We start from the raw sequence: 20,773 nt of genomic DNA on the forward strand, positions 1-20,773 counted from the left end.
GCATTTCACTCCAGCTCCCCGTCCCTCAGCCGTAACACCCTGTTGGCTCCCATGGACCAGAGTCCAGTCAGCCCTTCCCCACCCCCATCCTGGTAGTCTGAGCTTCCCCTCCCTTGAGATCACTGGGTTCATCTCACAGTGGTCCCTTCACCTCTGAATGTAGCCCTCATTGCTCTTAGGTTTATTAAAATTTTTTTTTCCTCTCTTCTCCCCTCTCCCCCTCCCTAACAAGATTTGGAAGACAGTGTCATCTTTTCTTCCCCTAGTTAACTGCCCTGGAACACCTGCTACAGGAAGAGGGTGCCTGCTGAGGATCTGGGAAGTGAGGATCTCCAAAATGTGAATCCTAATAGGCCATCAGGGCAACTTGAAGGCCCCCTCCTGGAATGTAACCCTTGAAAAAAAAAATTTTATCTCCTTTGCTAGCAAAGCAATGAAGCTTCTCTTTCCTTTTCCTCAAAACCTTGGCCTTATTATCAAATTGGCATTGGAGAAAGGGACCGAGCTTTTGGTTACAAATCTTGGCACCCCAGATGGGACCCAAGAAGAAGCCCTGGCTTTGGGTTTCTTAGACAGTCCTGGCACCCCATGAACTGCATTTCTATGCTGAAGATATAGGATGAACTTTTGGAGAACTCCTGGAAAGTTAAGGGTGAGTGGGCCTCGGCTGGAACTGAACCAGAGGAGCTATTCCTGTAAGTAAAGGGAGGGACGGAGGGACTCCCAGCAGCTGCTGAAGCCCCTGAGCTCCGGGGGACTCCCGCCTTCCTTCCCTGCACTGTAAGGATCTCTCCATCTTGGTCTACTGAGAGAAAAAGGAACCTGAATGCAGTAAAGTTTCCGCACCTTGGCCACCTGGTAAGCTGCCCAGTGCACATTGAGACCTTTGATTCTACACTTCTGGTCCCCTTTGTGGGAGCATCTGGTTCCCCACCCCTATGGGAACATCTGAGGTGCCACTGATGTAGGAGTCACAGTTAAGCGGGAATTGGGAACTTGGGGAGATTTTCCCACTATCTAGTCTGTTTTAAAGGTCCCCATCTGTCTGCCATGGTTTGGGGATCCTCTCTGTTTCTCTGTCATTATGTTTCTTTGTTGTATTGAAAGGGTAAAGATTCTAAGCTGGAAACCTTGAATTAAAATGTAAAAGATTAGGTACTATTAAGTCCCTCTGTTACACCCAGATTCCTGAGATAGTTAAGACAACGCCCTACTGGCCAAACTGCACAGGGCCCGAACCAATGAGTTTGAATGTGTACCCAGTTTAGAAGTGACCAATCACCCCTGCCCAGCCTGTTCCCGCCAATGAATGGACTAATCATGTATCAGAGTTGTTGTTCAATTTTCCCGCGCCTCATGATGATTTGTTCTGATGTATGCAAAGCCCCCCACCCTCTCCAAAAAGTGTACTTAAGCTCTGCTTGACCTCTGCTCTGGGCTCTGGGCTGCTCTCCCTTCTTGAGTGAGCACGGAGCCCCAGTGCGCTGGAATGGATCCCCAATAAATCCCCCTTGCCATTGCATGAAGCTAGTCTCTTTCTCCGACGTTTCGCTGGACACTTACAGTATCTGTTTCTGCCCTTTAAGACACGGGCAATAAGGTGTTGATCCTATAGATTGTTTCTTGGGAAAGATCTTGACTAAATGGGCCACCTATAGATGTAAATGTGACTAAGAAAAAATGTGACAATCTGGTCTTTGAATGGTTTTCTAAATTATTGTGCAGTTGGGAGTTGGTCTGTCAGAGATAAAATAAGTATTCTGTATATACAGACATGTAGGCCATTACATAATAAGAAGTCTTAACAGTCAAAACTAAGTTGGATGCAAAAGGTGCTGCCCTAATGTGTGAGCAGCAGGACACCAAAGGAGGATTGAAAAAAAAAAAAGTTTTTTCCTTTCAACCCAGTGCTGACAGTGTGAGCACCTTCTCAGCCTGGCCCCAGGCAACTGCAAATCATCCTGCTGTGGGTCGGGATCACCAGTTCTGGGATCAAAGAATAAATAAATAAATGAATACAACTCAAGAAAGCTGCCTGGTCTGTAGAGAAATGGGCGAACAGGATCTGCCCTCTACTCTGCTTTTTAGCCATTCTTTGCCCAAGGATAAAAGTTTGAGAAAAGGGCTCAGTTTGCTGCCTCTGAAGACAAATGAAATGTATGCGGGCTGTAGGTCTCACCGATTTTCTTTCTGTGTTTTTGTCTCATGGGTTCAAAGAATGAAATCCATGGATGATGGCAGAGGATAAAAAATTTTTAAATTATTTTTGAGTGAGGAAAAAGAAATGAAATTCCCCGTCATGTGAGGAAGAAAGTGGCCGAAAGCTTATCCACTTGAGTACACTAGTCTGGGAAGTTAAGGCTGCTGGATAAAGGCTCTGATCAGAGTCCATGCTGAACAGACATTAAAAGCGTTTGAACAAATTGTTGGAATCTATGCTGTAGGATGTTGGGAAGGGATGAAAGTTATTGGCTTGGCTGTGACTTTCTATTTGGCTGAATGCCTTTAGCCCTGAAGTCTGAATTTTTTTTGCAACCTCTATTTGGGTCCACCCCCATTTCCATTTTCCTGCCACCCTGGGGACAAAGGAGTGGATTGGAATGCTGGACCTCACTGGGTTTACTTTACATTTGGAAAAATTAAACAAATAAATAAATAGCCTTATCTGGAGCCCATTACACTCATTGTCTTATGATTAACTAGCCTATCTTAATGGGGGGGGGGTAAAAAAAAAAAGCTGCCAGTCACTAGGAAAGGGGCAATGGTCTCCAGTACTCTTCAATAAAACAATAACCTGGGGAGAAGATAGTCTCCCCTTTCTAAGCTCTGAAAGCATGTCCTATTTGGCCAGAGGTCACTTCTGGGTGCAGCCCTACCTGTTGTCCAAAAAGCTAAAATCCAAGGGCCTAAGCACCTATGTCTCGGCACTGCTGATTTCTGCAGAGAGAGGTCCTAACAGTCTTTGTATGGTCAATGTGAACTTACAGAATTCCCTAGGTACATACATACATACATATGTAGAGAGAATCTCTGGGTACAATTGACAGTGGGGAACTCACTTAAAGTTGATGGCATTATGATGATGATAAGGGAGACTGGTCAAACAACAACAACCTGTGCTCCAACCTCTTGAGCACAAACTGGAAGGGAAAAAGATTAAAGCATAGTTTTTTGTTTTTAACTATTCCAGCCTGATCCCTCTCCTGGGATAAAATTTGTTATAAAAATTAAATGTACAGATAATATGCTCATGCAAAGAGTAACAACTTCATTTGCAAGTGCCTTCCTGCTCTGCTGGAAGTCTCCTAGAAAAGAAGGAGGCTTTTCAGACCAGAAGGACCCCAAGAAAGTGATCAATGTTTTCTCAACCACAATTTTATTTTAGGAGGAAATAACTTGCCCTTGAGTAGGAGGGTATAACCCCTTAAGAGATAGACATTAATGGGGATTCATCTTCTTCTGGATGGTTGTTGGAAATGTGACTTGAGTCAGCATTGCCAGATCTCCTACTCTGCCTATGCTGCCTGTTAAAAAACTCCACACTAATGAGTAACAGTTTGTGCAAGGCCTGAGCTCTAAAATATTAAAGTGCAATGCCCATTACTTTTAGGATTTTTCTTTGTTAGAGAAACAGATAACTTATAATTTTGGCCAGGCTTGATTTTTTTTTTCATGAATAACCTGAATATATGTCCCTAGATATATGTATACATCTGAAACTAAATATGTTTGTCTGAGCCTTATTTAAATGTTCTGTAAAAGTTTATAAAATGAAAGTTCATATAGGTTTAACCAACAAGCGCTATCTTTTATATATTGCATCTGACATAAAAGAGCCACACTGCCAATTGAGAAACTGATATAAATCTGTCTGCTTTAACTAAGTCTAGTTCTGACCATTAACACTGTTCTCTAAATGCATAAGAGATTTAAGGCTATCCTTTGATTTTTGGTAGTGCTGCTAAACTCTGCAAACCTGTAAGGATCTATGAATTCTGAATTTTACTGTAAAAAAATTAAACCTGATTAATATAAGGACATCTGTGTAATCATAATGCTAACTACTAGTTCTTTGCATTTTAAGTATACTCATGTTCTTCTAATATACAAGTTTTAAAATATAAAGCTTGGAAAAGCACTTTACCAAGCTAATGTTCTCCAAACTAAATTTGTCTGAAATGGTGATTTTAAACTTAAAGAAATAGAAATTTAATTAGAGATTTCTTTATGTCATTTAATGTTCTGTAACAGGACCTGTTATCAATAATATATATAATTTTTTTACTTAAAAAAAAATATTTATTTATTTATTTTTAGTTTTTTTTTTCCAGGTGAACACAATATCTTTATTTTTATTTTTATGTGGTGCTGAAGGTCAAACTCCATGCCTCAGGCATGCCAGGTGAGCACTCTATGGCTGAGCTACAACCACAACCCTCATGTTACTTTTTATACTGGGGTAAATGTATTTTTAAAAGATAATAAGTGCCTGATCCTTTTAAAGGTAGATATTGTAAAACATGAAAACATTTTACCACTGTCCACAAAAAGGGTTAAAAGCTCTCTAAGCTTTTCTTTCATTCATATTTTCTTTCATTCATATTTCAGATATATGAAGAACCCCACCCTACCTTAGATAAGGCTCTGGCTCTCACTTCAGCCCTTGGCCAGCATAGGCTTCATAGGTGAAGGTTCAATACCTGGGAATCCAAAGGGAGTTTGAATTAAAGAGACAGATTCTAATTACCTTTAAACCAGCTCCAGGATGGCTTCCGGCACCCCAAGCCTCTAGCTACCTATTAGAGTAGTGAGCTTTACTGAAGAGGTGAGAGAGAGAGAGAGAGAGAGAGAGAGAGAGAGAGAGAGAGAGAGAGAACACGCTAGGGAGTGGACTTTTATTGGGGAACAAAAAATTCTGGGGAAAATCCCATCCAATGAAGATTAAGGGGGGCAGTGTCCCAAGGTCAGGTGAGACCTTGGGTCTTTAGGGGCTGTGGTCAGGCACGCCTCCACATGGACAAGCCCTCAACCTGAGAAGGGTGGGGAAAGCTCTGAACACAAAAATGTGTCTAAGTGCCTCTCACCCAGCCAGGGAGGATGGCCTCCCACATCCCACCTTATTCCATGTTAGAATGGCTCCAAAAGAAGCTAGACTTCTGTGTTCAAAAGATTGATTTTTGTTGTAAAGATTACTGTGATCTCAAACAGGGGATAGAATGTATAACTATGTAAAGGTTCAAGATTATAAGTCATTTTTCTTGATTCATAACTACTACACAAACTGAATATGTTTTTGCTCTGTTAATTTCATTTTTTTAAGAGAGAGAGAAAGAGAGAATTTTTAATATTTATTTTTTAGTTTTCAGTGGACACAACATCTTTATTTTATTTTTATGTGGTGCTGAGGATGGAACCCAGTGCCCTGCGCATGCCAGGCGAGTGCACTACCGCTTGAGCCACATCCCAGCCCTCCATTTTTTAATTTTCCTTGTAAACTTTATAAGTGTTGCCTGTTTGTGTTTTGCAGAGGTACTGCTTCTAAAAGAAAAAGGAAAAAACAAAAAAAAAAACCCTTGGGTTAATTTGGGAGAATATGCCATCACCTACAGGACAAATAGTATAAAATGCTGATTTGCAGTACTAATACTAACCCAATTAAGTGAAAGGGTTAACTGTAAACTTACAGATATTAATGCTATAACCTGTTACTCTCTCTTTAAGACTGGTGCAATTGGCTTGAAGGGTGTTTAAAACCAAAAATTTGGAGACCAAAGTCAAGGAAGTAAAAGGGTAAAGGAAAAAGCAGCCAATATTTGGCCCTTGCCCTCTAAGGTCAGCCAGCACACAGAGAATCATGGGACCCTCTAAGGGCTCTGAAACCCTGGTGAGTCACCTGATCTGCCATAAGGGAGATGGAGAGGACCCTAGAGAACAGAAAGCCAACTGGTGGTGCATATTCTGCAAAGAGGAGGGTCACTGGAGAGTGAAATGCATGAAGCTTCCAAGAGAAGCCACATGTGTGGTCATCAAGACCCTGACCTGACCCAGCCTGGCCCATGGCACCACTGATAGAGAAAATCTAAAGGAGCCAGGAGGCTTCAGCCATGTCCCCAAGAGTGATTGCTGATGAATCTCAGCTGACTCTTAAGAATAGATGGGAACAAGGTCAGTTTTGACCAAGTTGGTCTTGAACACCTGGCAGAGCACAGTCCTACAGGGACATTTACAAAAATACTATATATATATATATATATATATATATATATATATATATATATATATTTAATACAACTTAAGATGTACACTTGTGTCAGTCCTAACCAAAATTAAGGAAAGCTGGAGGCTGTAAAGGAAGGGTACTTAGGAAAGTGCCTAATATTTAACCATCACGGAGGACTCCAGAGACACAGGCTGTCCTGCACTCCAGAGACTGGCTGAAATACCGATTGTTTTCATTGTACTTGTTTGCCAAAAAAAGTAAAGCTTTCTGTCATGTTTATTGTTGTCCTGGCATAAACCTTGCCTATGGATACCTTGTCCAGTCACCTGCCAGCTGCCACCATGGACCTCTGGACTGCTGTGCTGTTGAACACTCTTAACACTATGCCCCACCTCACAGAAAACAAGGACTTTGGTCATTTTCCCCCAACTTGGCCCTCCCTCAGCTCAAAGTAGCTTGGACATGTGGAAGTAGCCCCTTTTCCATAGAAATGGAAGGTAGAAATTGACAGTGGGGAAATGTAACAGTGGTCCCTTCACCTTCTGGATGTAGCCCACATTGCTCTCTCTCTTCTCCCCTCCCCCTCCCTAATAAGACTGGGGAGACAGTGTCATCTTTTTTCCCCAGTTAACTGCCCTGAACACACCCACTGGAGGCCTGCTGAGAATCTGGGAAGTGAGGATCTCCCAAATTAACATGTGAATCCTAACAGTTTCAGTCCTGGTGGTCCCTGTCCCTCCCATTCATTCTCAGCTCCAGTGGATGAACTGACCCTGACCCTTCCCAGACCGTGTGTGTGTGTGTGTGTGTGTGTGTGTGTGTGTGTGTGTGTTTGTGTTTGTATGGGGGAGGGGGCTGCTCCTTCCATTTAGAGACAAAGATCCCTGGTAGCCTCACTTCTTGCCCAGGGCCTTGCCCAACTCTTTCTGCTTCACAGTCCCCTTCCTTAGGCCTCTGGGACTCCCTTTCTTCCCCCCTTCGGGCTACTCTAATCCTGTTCCCGGGAAGCAGGAGGGAGCAGCTGCAGGAGGGAACAGCTGCAGGAGGGAGCAGCTGTGCTCACCCACAGCCCCTGGGCTCCCCTCCTGGAAGGCCCCAGGGCACTGGGGCTCTTTCCTTTCCAACAAACTGCACAAGTCAGCTTCTATTGTTCCCTTATATATTGTTTTAGAATTAATTTATTAGTTTATTCATTTGGCAGATGCAAGGACCAAGAGGGAGAGGTGTTCAATCTAGGGACAACATAAGTCTTGGACACATTCCCAGCGCCTCAAACATGTTTGAGTGGTCAGCACTGAATGCTCTTACTTGTTGAATGAATGAATAAATGTTTGACTTTGTGGAGAGCAGAATTAAATTATGGATCTGAAAATGTTTTGTGAAATGTAATAAGTCCTTATGATATCATTAGTAATAATAGTAACCACTGTCCAATAAAGGGTTTAAGTTATTTATTTATTTATTTATTTGTTTAATTTTTTTGTCAGTACTGGGGATTGAACCCAGTAGCTTCTTGGCACTGAACTACATGTCCATCCTTTTTTTAATTCTTATCTTTCAAGATAGGACCTTGCTAACATGCTGAGGCTGGCTTTGACCTTGAGAACCTCCTGTCCCAGCCTCCCAAGTTGCTGGGATCATAGGCCTGCCTCACAAGCTCAGTACCAGGGGCTCAATGGCAATGTCAGTGTTTAGGTACAGAGACAGTGTGACAGAGCCCTGCTGGAAAGTGCCTGAGTCCACCACACAGGAGCTCCGAATCCTAGGCAAGTCACGGAGCCTCCTGCAGTTCCAGCTCCCTGTGATTTCACAGAGACACCCTTGCATTAGGCACCCCTCATGCTCCATAGCCATCCCTCAAGAAGCTACTCTGGCTAGGAAGCTGGAGACCCGCTCTAAATGCCTATGGATTAAACCTTCATGGAGAGTGGGTTCCTAGGTCCTCTGTGGGACTCTTTCTGAATGTCAGGGCAGAGTGCTCGCTCCAGAAACAAAACTTCTGGGTCTTCCCTGCTCCCCACAGGCTCCCTCCACTGCCCTTCCCTTTCCTTGCTGTATGTTGAGCTTCTTCCTAGCTCACATCACTTTGGCTTTCTTCTCTCTGACAAATCCTTAAATGCAGCCCTAATAAATATCAAATTCCCTAAAAGACTTGGGTCCAATTCCCAGCTATAAAATACAATAAGACAAAATAAGATGAAAAAGATAAAATACGATAAAATACAATACAATAAAATGAATAAAATGAAATACAATACAATACAATAAACTAAAATACAATACACTAAAATGCAATAAAAGGCAATACAAGGCAATGGAAGACAATGGAAGGCAAAGCAAGACAATACAAGACAACACAAGGCAATACAATGCAGTAAAATAAAATAAATAAAATACAGTAAAATTCAATACAATACAATAAAATGCAATACAATAAATGAAATAAAATAAAATACAAAAAAATACAATGAAATAAAATAAGATAAGATACAATTCAATATAATAAATTAATATACAATACAATACAATAAAGTAAAATACAATACAATAAAATGCAATACAAAGCAGTACAATGCAAAAAAATAAAATTAAATAAATAAAATAAGTAAAATAAAATACAATAAAATAAAGTAAAATACAATACAATAAAATGCAATAAAAGGCAATACAAGGCAATGGAAGGCGATGCAAAGCAATAAAATAAAAGGAAATAAAGTAAGATACAATAGAATACAATACAATAAAATAAAACACAATACCATAAAATGAAATAAAATAAATACAATACAACAAAGTATAATAAAGTAAAATACAATACAGAAAAATACAATACAATACAAGGCAATACAATGCAATAAAATTAAGTAAAATAAATAAAATAAAATAAAATATGATACAATACAATAAAGTAAAATACCATGAAATAATATAAAATACAATAAATAAATAAAAGACAATAAAATAAAATAAAATATAATGCAATAAAATAAAACACAATAAAGTAAAATAAAATAAAATAAGGTAAAATGCAATACAATAAAATTAAAAAATTAAAAAAACAAATAAACAAATTAAAAAATTAAAAAATAATATATAAAAATTTAAAAATTAATAACTTTAAAAAATTTAAAAAATAAAAAGTAAAATAAAATAAAAAATAAGTAAAATAAATTTTAAAAATTAAAATAAGATAAATTAAAAATTAGAAAATGAAATGAAATGAAATACAAAATAAAATATAAAACAAAATAAGAAAATAAAACAAAACAAAATAAAATAAAATAAATAAAATAATAGAATAAAATAAAAAATAGTAAAGTAAAAAATAATACAATAAAATAAAATAATAAAATTTAAAAATTTAAAAAATTTAAAAATAATACAAATAAAATAAAAAAATAAAAAAAATTAAAAAAATGAAATGAAATGTAAAATATAAAACAAAACAATATAAAATAAACAATAAAATAAATAAAATAATACAAATAAAATAAAATAAAAAATACAAAAAATAAAATAAAATAATAAAATTTTAAAAATTAAAAATGAAATGAAATAAAATGAAATATAAAATAAAACATAAAACAATACAAAATAAAACAAAACAAAATAAAATAAAATAAAAATAATACAAATATAATAAAATAAAAAATAAAAAAATTCAAAAATTTAAAAATGAAATGAAATGAAATGAAATAAATAAATAAAAAATAAAATAAATAAATAATAAAAATTTAAAAATACAAATAAAACAAAATAATAAAAAAATTAAAATGAAAATAAATGAAATACAATGAAATGAAATATAAAATAAAATATAAAACAAAACAAAACAAAATAAATAAATATAAAATTAAAAACAAAATAAAATAATTAAATAAAACAATACAATACAATAAAAATAATACAAATAAAATAAAATAATAAAATAAAAACATAAAAAAATAAAATAATGAAATGAAATGAAATATAAAATAAAATATAAAACAAAACAAAATAAAATAAAATAAAAAAATAATACGAATAAAATAAAATAGAATGAAATCCTCCATGTTAGATCCTGGCGCTCACTTTCCCTGTAGGGCTCCACAGCCAGGCCACAGTCTGTGTTCCCAGAAGCCTGGGTTCATCACTCACGTCACTAATTTGACAGGTAAGCTCTCTTCTCAGGTCCCTCTCTAGTGAACAGGTGGCAGGTCGGTGGAGAGAACTAGCTAAGCGGCCATTTCGGGGCAGTGGGGACGGCCTGAGAGAAGGCAGCTGGGCGGTGGTCCCCTGGGGCTGGTGGGACAAGAGGTGAACAGCCCCTCAGTCGCAGAGGAGGGACTGGTTTAAACTCCCAGCTCCCGGAGGGCAGAGGAGTCGGCGCCGCGGGACTGGTTACACCGCCCGCTCTGGGCACCAGCCTCCCACTGAAGGATTTCCACGGAAGACTCGGGCTTGCTGCTGGACCCCGCTGGGTCGGTCCTGTTGCCCAGGGGAGGCGGAGGGAGGCTGCTCGGTGCAGAGCCCAGCTCCGCCGACGCAAGCTGCTTGCTGCCCTCGTGGAGTGGTCTCTTCGCCCCTCTCCACCACCTCTACCAAAGTACCTGAGCAGCATTTTGATTGACCGCTTTGTCACCCAGGACATCAATTAGCTGGCTCTGTCTCTGACACTGCCTTGCTGATTGCAGGGTCTCAGTTTCTCTTCATTTGATTACTTTTAGCCTGTGACATCGTTTTTTGCCTCTACAAGAGCATCATCAACATGGGCACATTTGCGCAGTCTAAGGAATCAGTCACAAGGTGTTCGATGTCCTTCTGGTTAGTTTGAAATTAAAATATAAGCCGGCATAGGCTGACACCCCCCTTTCATATCCAAAAGTAAGAAGAAGTAAACGTAAGTGAAACAAGCTTTTTGTTCATCCGGGCACCTCTGGAGTTCTTTCAGTAGGTGGACAATGGGTGTTTTTCTTTTTCATAGATAAAATTGTTAGCCAGAAGATGTCAAAATACATTTGCCCTGTTTTTAATAGATCCAAAACTTTGGTTGCTTCTTGGCATGCAATACTTCTGGGGAGCGGGGGAGGGAAGTAAATGGCCCTGGGATTTATGTCCTCTGAGCAACCCTGGATGGAGAACTCCAGTTTTACTTGTGTGAGGTATTAATTCCTTCTGATCTTGAGGGACAAATTCTCATGGTCCTCATTTTTTGCCTGAACCCTATGGGAGGCTGGAACATTTGAGGTGATGCTTGCTGAGCCTGGTGGTTTCAGAAGTTTCCCAGAGCTTGGGGAGGCTGATGCACCTGGATCACCCTCAGGTCCCTCTGAGATATTTCCTCCGGGGAGCTGCATCGACCCGCAATTGCCATAAACCCCTCTGCACACACGTGTGGCCCATTGGATAGAGGAAGGGGCTGAGCCTGAGGGCGCCCCCAGTTCCTCCCGTGCCTGGCACTGTGCATCAGGGGGGAGCAAATGGCCAGATGGCAACCGACCTTCTGCATCCTGATTGGCTGTGGCCCCTAGAAGTGCCCAGTGTGCAAGGAGAAATGGTGAGTGGGTTTCTAATTGAGAGGCTCATTTTGGAGATGTGCTCTTCCAGGTTGGTTTGCTGAAGAAAGAAGCTGAGCTGGGGTTTGGCTCAGCTGGGGTTTGCCCTGGGTTCCATCCCCGGTAATGGGAAAAAAAATCCCAAGGCTGCCTCAAAGGTGTGGAAGGAAAGAGAATGAAGAGCTTCCTCTTGAAGAGTTTATGGACTATGACAGACACACCAAAGACAGGTGCACATAGGAACATGCATATCCAACCCAAGTTACTTAAGTAGAAGAAGCAGTAAATTTTTCAACGTGAAATTATGTTAAAGGATTAGGAATAAAATTGCTTAGAAGGTAACTCGTGAAAAACATTTTTTTTTTTTTAACTGTTGGAACTGGAGTTTGTTGGGGAAAAAAGAACTGAGATTTGACAGGCAGAACTAAGAAAATGGAATCTCTGACATGAATGTTATTGAAAACAAAACAAAACAATGGAAAGGGCGTGGTCCTCAGGCTCCAGTGGGGTTGAGGAGCCTGCAGCCTGTGCCCCGGTGAGGGGGCCTGTGCCCTTCTCTGAAAACAAGATCTCACTCTCCATCATCTGTCATTGCATTCATAATTTCTGTCAATTTTGAGTTCTTTAATCTTCAATGCTACAAAGTAAAATTATTCTTAAAATTCAAACAAAAATAATTTAGTTTTAATTTCATTTTTTTTTTTAATTTTAAGATTAACTAGAAATACTCAACCATATAACTACCTCCTCGCTCCAGGAACTGAAAAGGGCACTTCTTGGACTTGTGGCTTGCGAATGGCCCTTTCTGAGACAGACAGTGAGTACTTCTGGGAAGTTTTCCCGCTGCGTGACCAGCCTGCAGCCCCCCGGGCCTCAGGACCAGCGAGTGGCCCGCAGGACCTAAGAGTGGCCTGGCCCCCAACCCTCGCCCACAGCGGAGCAAGTGCGTTCCTAACGCCAGGCCTCCTGCCTCAGGGGGCGCCCCACTCTCTGCGGGCTCAGCGGGGCGCTCTGTCTGGCAAACCCGTGTTTGCAGCCGGTTCTTGGCCTCTCCACTATCACCGTGGTGGGCACCTGGCGGGGAGCGCTCACCAGTTTTCTGATATTCTACTTTATTTGGGTAGCCCTGCACATTTCAAAATGTGAAAAAAATAAGAATCTTTAACTTACAAGACGTGCATTCAAGACCATATTCATGTATGTATAATATTTATTCATCCTATTCAATGTCAAATTTTCTAGAGGCTGTTCACAGTTCTTGGACATGTCCGCAAGTACCTCTAGAATATGCTGCATTGAAAGAACACAGCATTGCATGTATGATATTCCTTCTCTAATGGCATAATCTGATTCCACTCATGAGGGAATATCATGTGATTCTGAACTAAAGAAAAATCTACAGAGGTACTGAAGTACACCATTAAAAAACTTATGTGCCATAAAGAGCCCAGAAAGACTAAAGAAATATCCCAGATTAAAGGAGGGGAAAGAAACAGGACGAATAAAGGATTCTGAAATTTTCCAAGACTGAATTTTATTTTGGTTATAAATAACATTGCTGAAATAATTGGCAAATTCTGAATCATATTTGTAGATTAGATATTTATAATGAACCATTTTAAAAATTTTGGTCTTTACACTGTATGTAAGGTAACTCCTTGCTTTTAGGAATACAAATATTCAGTAATGAAAAACAACATGCCTGCAACTTACAAATGGTTCAGAAAAAAGAAACTTTGTTATATACCTATAATTATATTTACTAGAAAGAGAGAAAGAAAAGAGATAAAGTAGAGAAAGAGAAGAGATAAAGAAGAGAAAGAGAAGATCAACATTTTATTAAAGTTGATAAAATGTTAACATTTGGGTTAACATTTCTCTGTACTTCAATATATTAAACTTTTATTAATCTAAAATTGTCAAAACACAATATTTCTGAAAGAAATATTTTTATAATAATATTAACAAACAACAGTATACTCAGTTAAATAAATCATGGATCTGTATAGGTACAAGTAAATGAATAAATTGAAAGTTGGATGAATAATATTTATATAGTCTCCAAGTACTTCCCCACAAAACTAAATAATTAAAGGGAAAATATGATATAACACAAGATATATCTAGGAGATAAGACCTTTAGTAATTAATGTTATTATCAGCAATGATGGAGAAATTAAAATATAGGTCTTCATCTTGGGATTTAAAGAGAATAATCACAGAATAACTTTTGTGATACTCTTGCCCAAAATATGTAACCTTGTCTGAATCATAAAGAAAAATCCATCTTAGGCACATTCTACAAGTATTATTCTTGAAAAGATTCAAGGCCATGAAAGTCAAGGAAAGATTAAGGAATGTTTGAATCTAAAGGTGTCTACAAAATACAATATTAAGTTCATTTCATGGATCTGAATGGAATTATTTTGTTATAAAGGACAACGTGAGCCAAGTTGCAAAACATGAAAAAAAAATAGATTTCAGTTGTAGAAGGTATTTGATAGAATGTATTAGTATTTCCTTACAAACAAGAAAAAAAAACTTATTTAAATTTATATGATTGTAGTATAAAGCACTAAGTTATAATATTTCATGATGAGAAATACATTTGCTTAAGACATTTTGCCTTTTTTCTTTGTTTATTCTTTCTTGAAAAATAATAGTCTAGCTACAACTTCTAGCATAAAGTACATTTTTCCCACGGAATAATTTTAGAGTAAATGGCTGTCATATGCCATCATTCATGACTTCTTTAATATTACCTAAAAGTCAGAACATGCTGCATAACTGCAATGCAACCTTCATAATGAAAGAGTCATGTTCTGACTTTTAGGTAATATTAAAGAAGTCATGAATGATGGCATATGACAGCCATTTACTCTAAAATTATTCCGTGGGAAAAATGTACTTTATGCTAGAAGTTGTAGCTAGACTATTATTTTTCAAGAAAGAATAAACAAAGAAAAAAGGCAAAATGTATTAAGCAAATGTATTTCTCATCATGAAATATTATAACTTAGTGCTTTATACTACAATCATATAAATTTAAATAAGTTTTTTTTTCTTGTTTGTAAGGAATATAAGTTTGATGGCACTATAATTGTAATACATTAAAACATGTGATGTTTAGTTCTACCAAGGTAGTAGTATTGACTACATTGGGTAATGTTTAAATGCAACAATTTACATAGTTTGGATACATAGAACTCAATAAAAACTGGTATGCACTTGCACTTCAAATTTTGTTATAGATGCAAAGAAATAGTCTCATATTTTGAGAATTTTACACATGAATAATACAAACATATTTTCTTCAATAAAGTTTTTAAAATAACATGGCGATAGTTTGAAATATGCAATACTGTCGTTCATATCTATTTTTCTTTAAAAATATTGATGGTATCCTTTTGATGCTTCCACAAATAGATCTTGTCTTGGCTTTTTAGTAAATCTTATGGAAGAAACTCCCATTAGTCTAGATTCAAATTCTGTAGCAAATAGAGAGAAAAATAATTATATTTTTATCTCAAAGGTTTCATAAGCATCAATCAGTAAACAAAAAGTTGAAAAATTATCATTTTTCATAAAATGAATTTTTTTTACATTTGTACGACCACAATACAAAGTTACTAGGAAATAGTTTGCCCATAGTTTTGTGCAAAATTGTCACTGTGAATGAGTATCAGGGTTTCAGATTTTCCATCCCTCTTCATGAATATAACAATCATGTACTAAGGTACTATGGCAAGCACTGGGATGACAAGATGGAGATGATAAAGGCCACTCCTCAACAATCATAATTTTCATACAGATTAACAGGCACTATGACATGTATAGAACAAGGTACTACTGAACACAGAGAAGGGATTTCTGTTCCAATTTTGTGGCAGTGTTAGAAGTCCTTCCATGAAGGTGCTACATGAGTTGACACCTGAAGGATACAGGGAAATTATGACAGAGAGGGAAAGGATGCATAGAGTCAATGAGATATGAGAAAAAAACATTTGTGGAACTGTAAGTGGTCCTGTGTGACTAGAAGCTAGAGCAAAGTGACAGTAGTGTGAGTGGGAAGAGATAAGGTTGAACACCTTGACAAGAAACTCTTTGGTTTGGGTATTTTCACTTCTTAGAAATTTCAAACTTTTCTTGAGAGCAACAGGTAAACCAATGACAAAGTCATGAGCAGGGTGGTGTTTTAAATGCTTGACTAAGTTTTGCTAGATGAGTCTGGGCTAACTGCCATAAACCACAGAAAATGGGTGATGCCTTTCTTTTTTCAAGAATACTTTCAGTGTATAGGCTGACAGTTTCAAAGTAGGGCAAAAGTGTAAAAAGAGGCAGTTTCAAATCTAAGAACTCTGATTTGTTCATTTCTCAGATTTGGAAACAATATATAGCTCTTTCATTTTAATTGATTTTTACTCAGAAGGGTAGGAGCAACATTTTTGGAACATGCAGTTCAATAGTTTATGTACTTGATTAAAAATATGTGGAAATACTTCCAACTATTTGTTAAGTGTGGCCATCTAGTTTTTTTTGTTTGTTTGTTTTTGTGCGTTTTTTTTTTTTTTTGTATAAAATCAATTATCTTGCTAATTCTACAAACAGGGTCTAAAGTAGATTAATGAACATAATAAGTACTATTTTGTGATAATAATGATGTGATGTTTAATGACTTTACATTTTTTTTACATGTGAAGGTAAATGATTTTGATAGATTTCTGGTCTTATCCTTCTTCTTCTTTTTTTTTAAATCTATGTAAGCAGCAAAGAGGCATTTATTGAGAGCTAGCTTGGTCCTCTTTGCACACAGCAACTGGTGACACTGAAGGCCATCCTTCTTTTTTAAGTGAAAGTATTTTAAAATTCTTACTGTAGTATAACTATACACAGAAGTGGTATTAATTATGAACTATTAAAAGATGCACATAAAATAATTTGATCTCTCTTCCTCCCCAGTTCCATTTTCCTCTCCTGCCTTCACCTTTGGAGGCATTCTGCAGCGATTAAGGAGAGGTGCTTCTATCTTGATAGAGGAGTGCTTTGTAAAGCCTCTCATTAAGGTTAGCATGATTTGAAAAATTAATCCTCCACAGGGAAATCTACAGACTACCAGATTGAATTTCAAATAAACTAGCCTATAAGGAAGTAAATAACAAACATAACTTTCTCTACAAAAAAAATAGTTGATCCCCCTAAAATCTTCCTTTGCATTGTATCTGCATTTACACATTCATTCATGATTGTCTTGTAAAACAATTACATGATTTTTCTGGTAAGAACTGATTAGGATACCTTATATTTGCATTGTGCTTAATAAATCACAGAAATATTTAACTTTTATTCTCTTTTTGTACACAGTCATCCAATTTTATGACTCTGAAACAATTCAGGCCCATTTCTCCCAAGTTTTCCAGAAAAAGTATGCATATAATCTAAGAAACAGTTAAAAAATACATATCACCTACCTTTGACCTTTAATTTATGTATTCAATGTTCCCTTTTTAAGTATTCTACTGCAATGGTGTCTTATATAACTTAGATGAGCTGTTTCTTTATCAGGAGTCTGCTAGTATTACCCTCCTCTAGGCTCTTTTTGATTCCTATAATTTTTTTTTTTAACTCAAAGCCAAACAAAAAGTGAGGCCTCTTTTTAACATAGGAGTTAAGATCATCAAAATACCATTGAAGCTCTAAAACAAGGTGTGATAAAATTGATATTTTAACAACAATGACTCATAATGAAAACAAGATGCTATCTTTTATTTATATGATTTTCTAAGAGATATCTCACTGTTGTAAGAGTCCCCCTAATAAAAAATGGTCAAACATTATAGAAATATCTTAAAATGGGTCCAACATAGTTGAACATTGTTTTTCTTATTAACTCTTAAATAGAGCTCATCATTTTTGGAATAATATTTAAATCTTGCAAAAAGTATTAGGAAATCACATGGTGGGACTGCAAGGTTCCTGTTATAACTCCAGGAAGATGGGATCAGTGCTCAATGTACATAAGATGAAAGAAAGATTATAATTGACTCTGTTTTATAGTGGTTGCTTTTCAAAGACTCTTGATATCACTGCCACCTTAGACTGCTTCCAGTCATCAAAATTCTTAGATACATAAAAATGGTCTTAGTATAGCACTGCTATACTGCCCATTAACCTGTATGAAAATTACCAGTATATGATTGTTGAGGAATGGCCTTTATCATCTCCATCTTGTCATCCCAGTGCTTGCCATAGTACCTTAGTAAATGATTATTGTATTCAAAAAGAGGGATGGAAAATCTGAAGCCCTAATACTCATTCACAGTGACAGCTCTGTATGAAACTATGGGCTCCTTGTTTTACAAATTTAAATAAATGCTTAATTAAACTAGTTTAAATATATTATAATAGCAGTAACAGTGAAGCAATAAACATATTTTACAAGAACTATGATAAAGATTATGTTAGTAAAAACAACTAAGGATATATTTTTATTAAAAAACTGTCAAAACAATTTAGCAAAAGCAGAAATCAAATAATTTTAGTGTTACAAGCTTATTTAATTTATAAAATTATTTAATAATCCTTTACATTAAAAACATCCATATTGGTGAAATTCTTGAGTATCAATCATGCACTTTTGATTGAGTGGAAACCTTGGGGGTGGTGCTGGATAAACAAAAGTGTTAAAAGCACTGACAAACTAAAATCACACAGAAGCGATGTCAATCACTTCAATATTTCTTTTCAATTATGGACAGTGATATTTATTTTAAAAATTAATTTAAGGAAAGTTCAAATTATAAGTTCAGTTAAATACAGTTAAGAATACAGTTAAGAAGTAATTGTCTAGTGGATCCAACATGGTGGCGGGCACGGAGAGATCAAGTCTCTGACCTCTTCAGCTGCGCGGGCATAGGGAGTTGTAAACTGTCTAAATGCTGTTTGCTCAGGATCACTAGGCAATGCTGAGCTGACGTGGATCTGGGGCGAACAGTCTGGGCCTCTCAGAACACACACCAAGCCCGGATCAGCTTAATTCAAGCTCCCGTTCGCCTGCTTCTCACAGAAAAACTGCTGTGACTCAGCACTAAACGATCCCACTGGAACAACTGGTCGGCCCTTCTGATCATATGGAGGTTAATGCCAACAGAGCCTTCATAGGCAGTAGCCACAGGATTTAAATGGGGCTTGGGAGAGACAGTCAGGACCCACCTGTTGCATTGGTCACTGGCAAAGGGAATGAACTGTCGCCATTTGCATGGGATACCACCATGGCAGAGAACTGACGTCACCAGAATGTGGCAGAGGAGATAACTTCATTGAAACCAGTGGCGACAGGTGTGTAATCCCCTAGCCTTCCCTCTCCACACAGCGGGGAAACCTTAAGGGCCCCTCCCAGCTCTCCCATGAGCTCGATAACCAGACCAAGGGAATCAGGAGTGGCGTGGGACCTGCAGCGGGGAACTCCCAGCTACCACTCCCACCAGTGCTGACATCTGAAGTCTCTTGCACCAGCTACCGTGGCTGTGGCTACCAGAGGGCAAGCAAAATTCACTGAAGGTTCTAAGCCTCAAGCTCTACAAACTTAGGGTCTGAGGGAATGGCAAACAGGGAGAGTATGCCCAGACATTCATGAAAATAGGGCTCCTGGGAGCAGCAGACCTGGCATGTAGCAAGTATTGTGTTGAGCATCACCGGTGAGCAGGGCCTGGCTTGAGGAAAAGTGGGGAAGTGACTAGACACAAGAGGAGGCCCTAGGCACTCAGGATTAGAGACCCGCCCAGTCTGGGAGGAGGAGCTGCTGCACAGTGATTGGTTTCTGCTTATTGAGAGGAGAAGCTTGGCCCGGTGGGCACAGCTCCACCTACTGGAAGAGAAGTTAATCAAACTCTAAGACTGCATTTATTAATTTTTTAAATTTGTTTTTTTTTTTCATTTTCATTTTTTGGTTGTTTTTTAAATTTTTTTTAAAAAAATTTTTTGGTATTTTTTTAATTTTAATTTTAATTTTTTATTATTTTTTAAATTTTTTTCTTTTTTTCTTTTCTATTTTTTTCTTTTGTCTTTTAATTTCTTTTCAACTTTCTTATTCCCCATTCCTTGAATTCTACCTGCTTACTCTCATTCTCTTTAGTGACTTCTTCCCTTCCCTTCTAATACCTTTCCTCCAAAGCATCAAATAAATTTATAGGAGTAAACAGTAACTCAGCAGTCAAACAGAACAAGAAGTAACATGAGCAGCATGAAAAAGCAAGGAAAAAAAGGAGTACAAACAATGCAGGACAGCCTAAATATTCAGGAGGACCTAGAGACATCAGAAAAATGGTCAAATAAAGAACTCAAGGAATACCTTAGACAGATGGAATGGAACCTTAAAGAGGATATGAGACAGCAAATTCAAACAGTGAAAGAACACATTGAAAATGAATTACATAAACAGATAAAAGAAGAAATTAAGCATCTTTATCAGGAGATAGAGATTATAAAAAAATCGAAAAATAATTCTAGAAATGAAGGAAACTATAAACCAAATTAAAAATTCAAATGAGAGTATCACTAACAGAGTGGAGCAAGTAGAAGCCAGAACGTCAGATAATGAAGACAAACTATATCATCTTGAAAAGAGTCTAGCCAACACAGAAAGTCTGGTAAAAAATCATGAGAAAAACATCCAAGAGATATGGGATGACATAAAAAAAGCAAACTTAAGAGTCATCAGGATAGAGGAAGGTATAGAGGTCTGAATCAAGGGAATGAGCAACCTGCTGAATGAAATAATTACAGAAAACTTTCCAGAAATAAAAAAGGAAATGGACATACAAATTGTAGATGCATACAGGACACCAAGCATACAAAATCACAGTAGACCAATGCCAAGACACATTGTTATGAAGATATCCAATATACAGAACAAAGAGAAAATATTAAAAGCTACAAGAGAAACTAGGCAGGTTACATTCAGGGGTAAACCAATAAGGTTAATAACGGATTTCTGATCACAGACTCTGAAAGCGAGAAGATC

The sequence above is a fragment of the Spermophilus citellus genome (genome assembly GCF_964194105.1).
Source record: "Spermophilus citellus genome assembly, chromosome: 1".
NCBI lineage: Eukaryota > Metazoa > Chordata > Mammalia > Rodentia > Sciuridae > Spermophilus > Spermophilus citellus.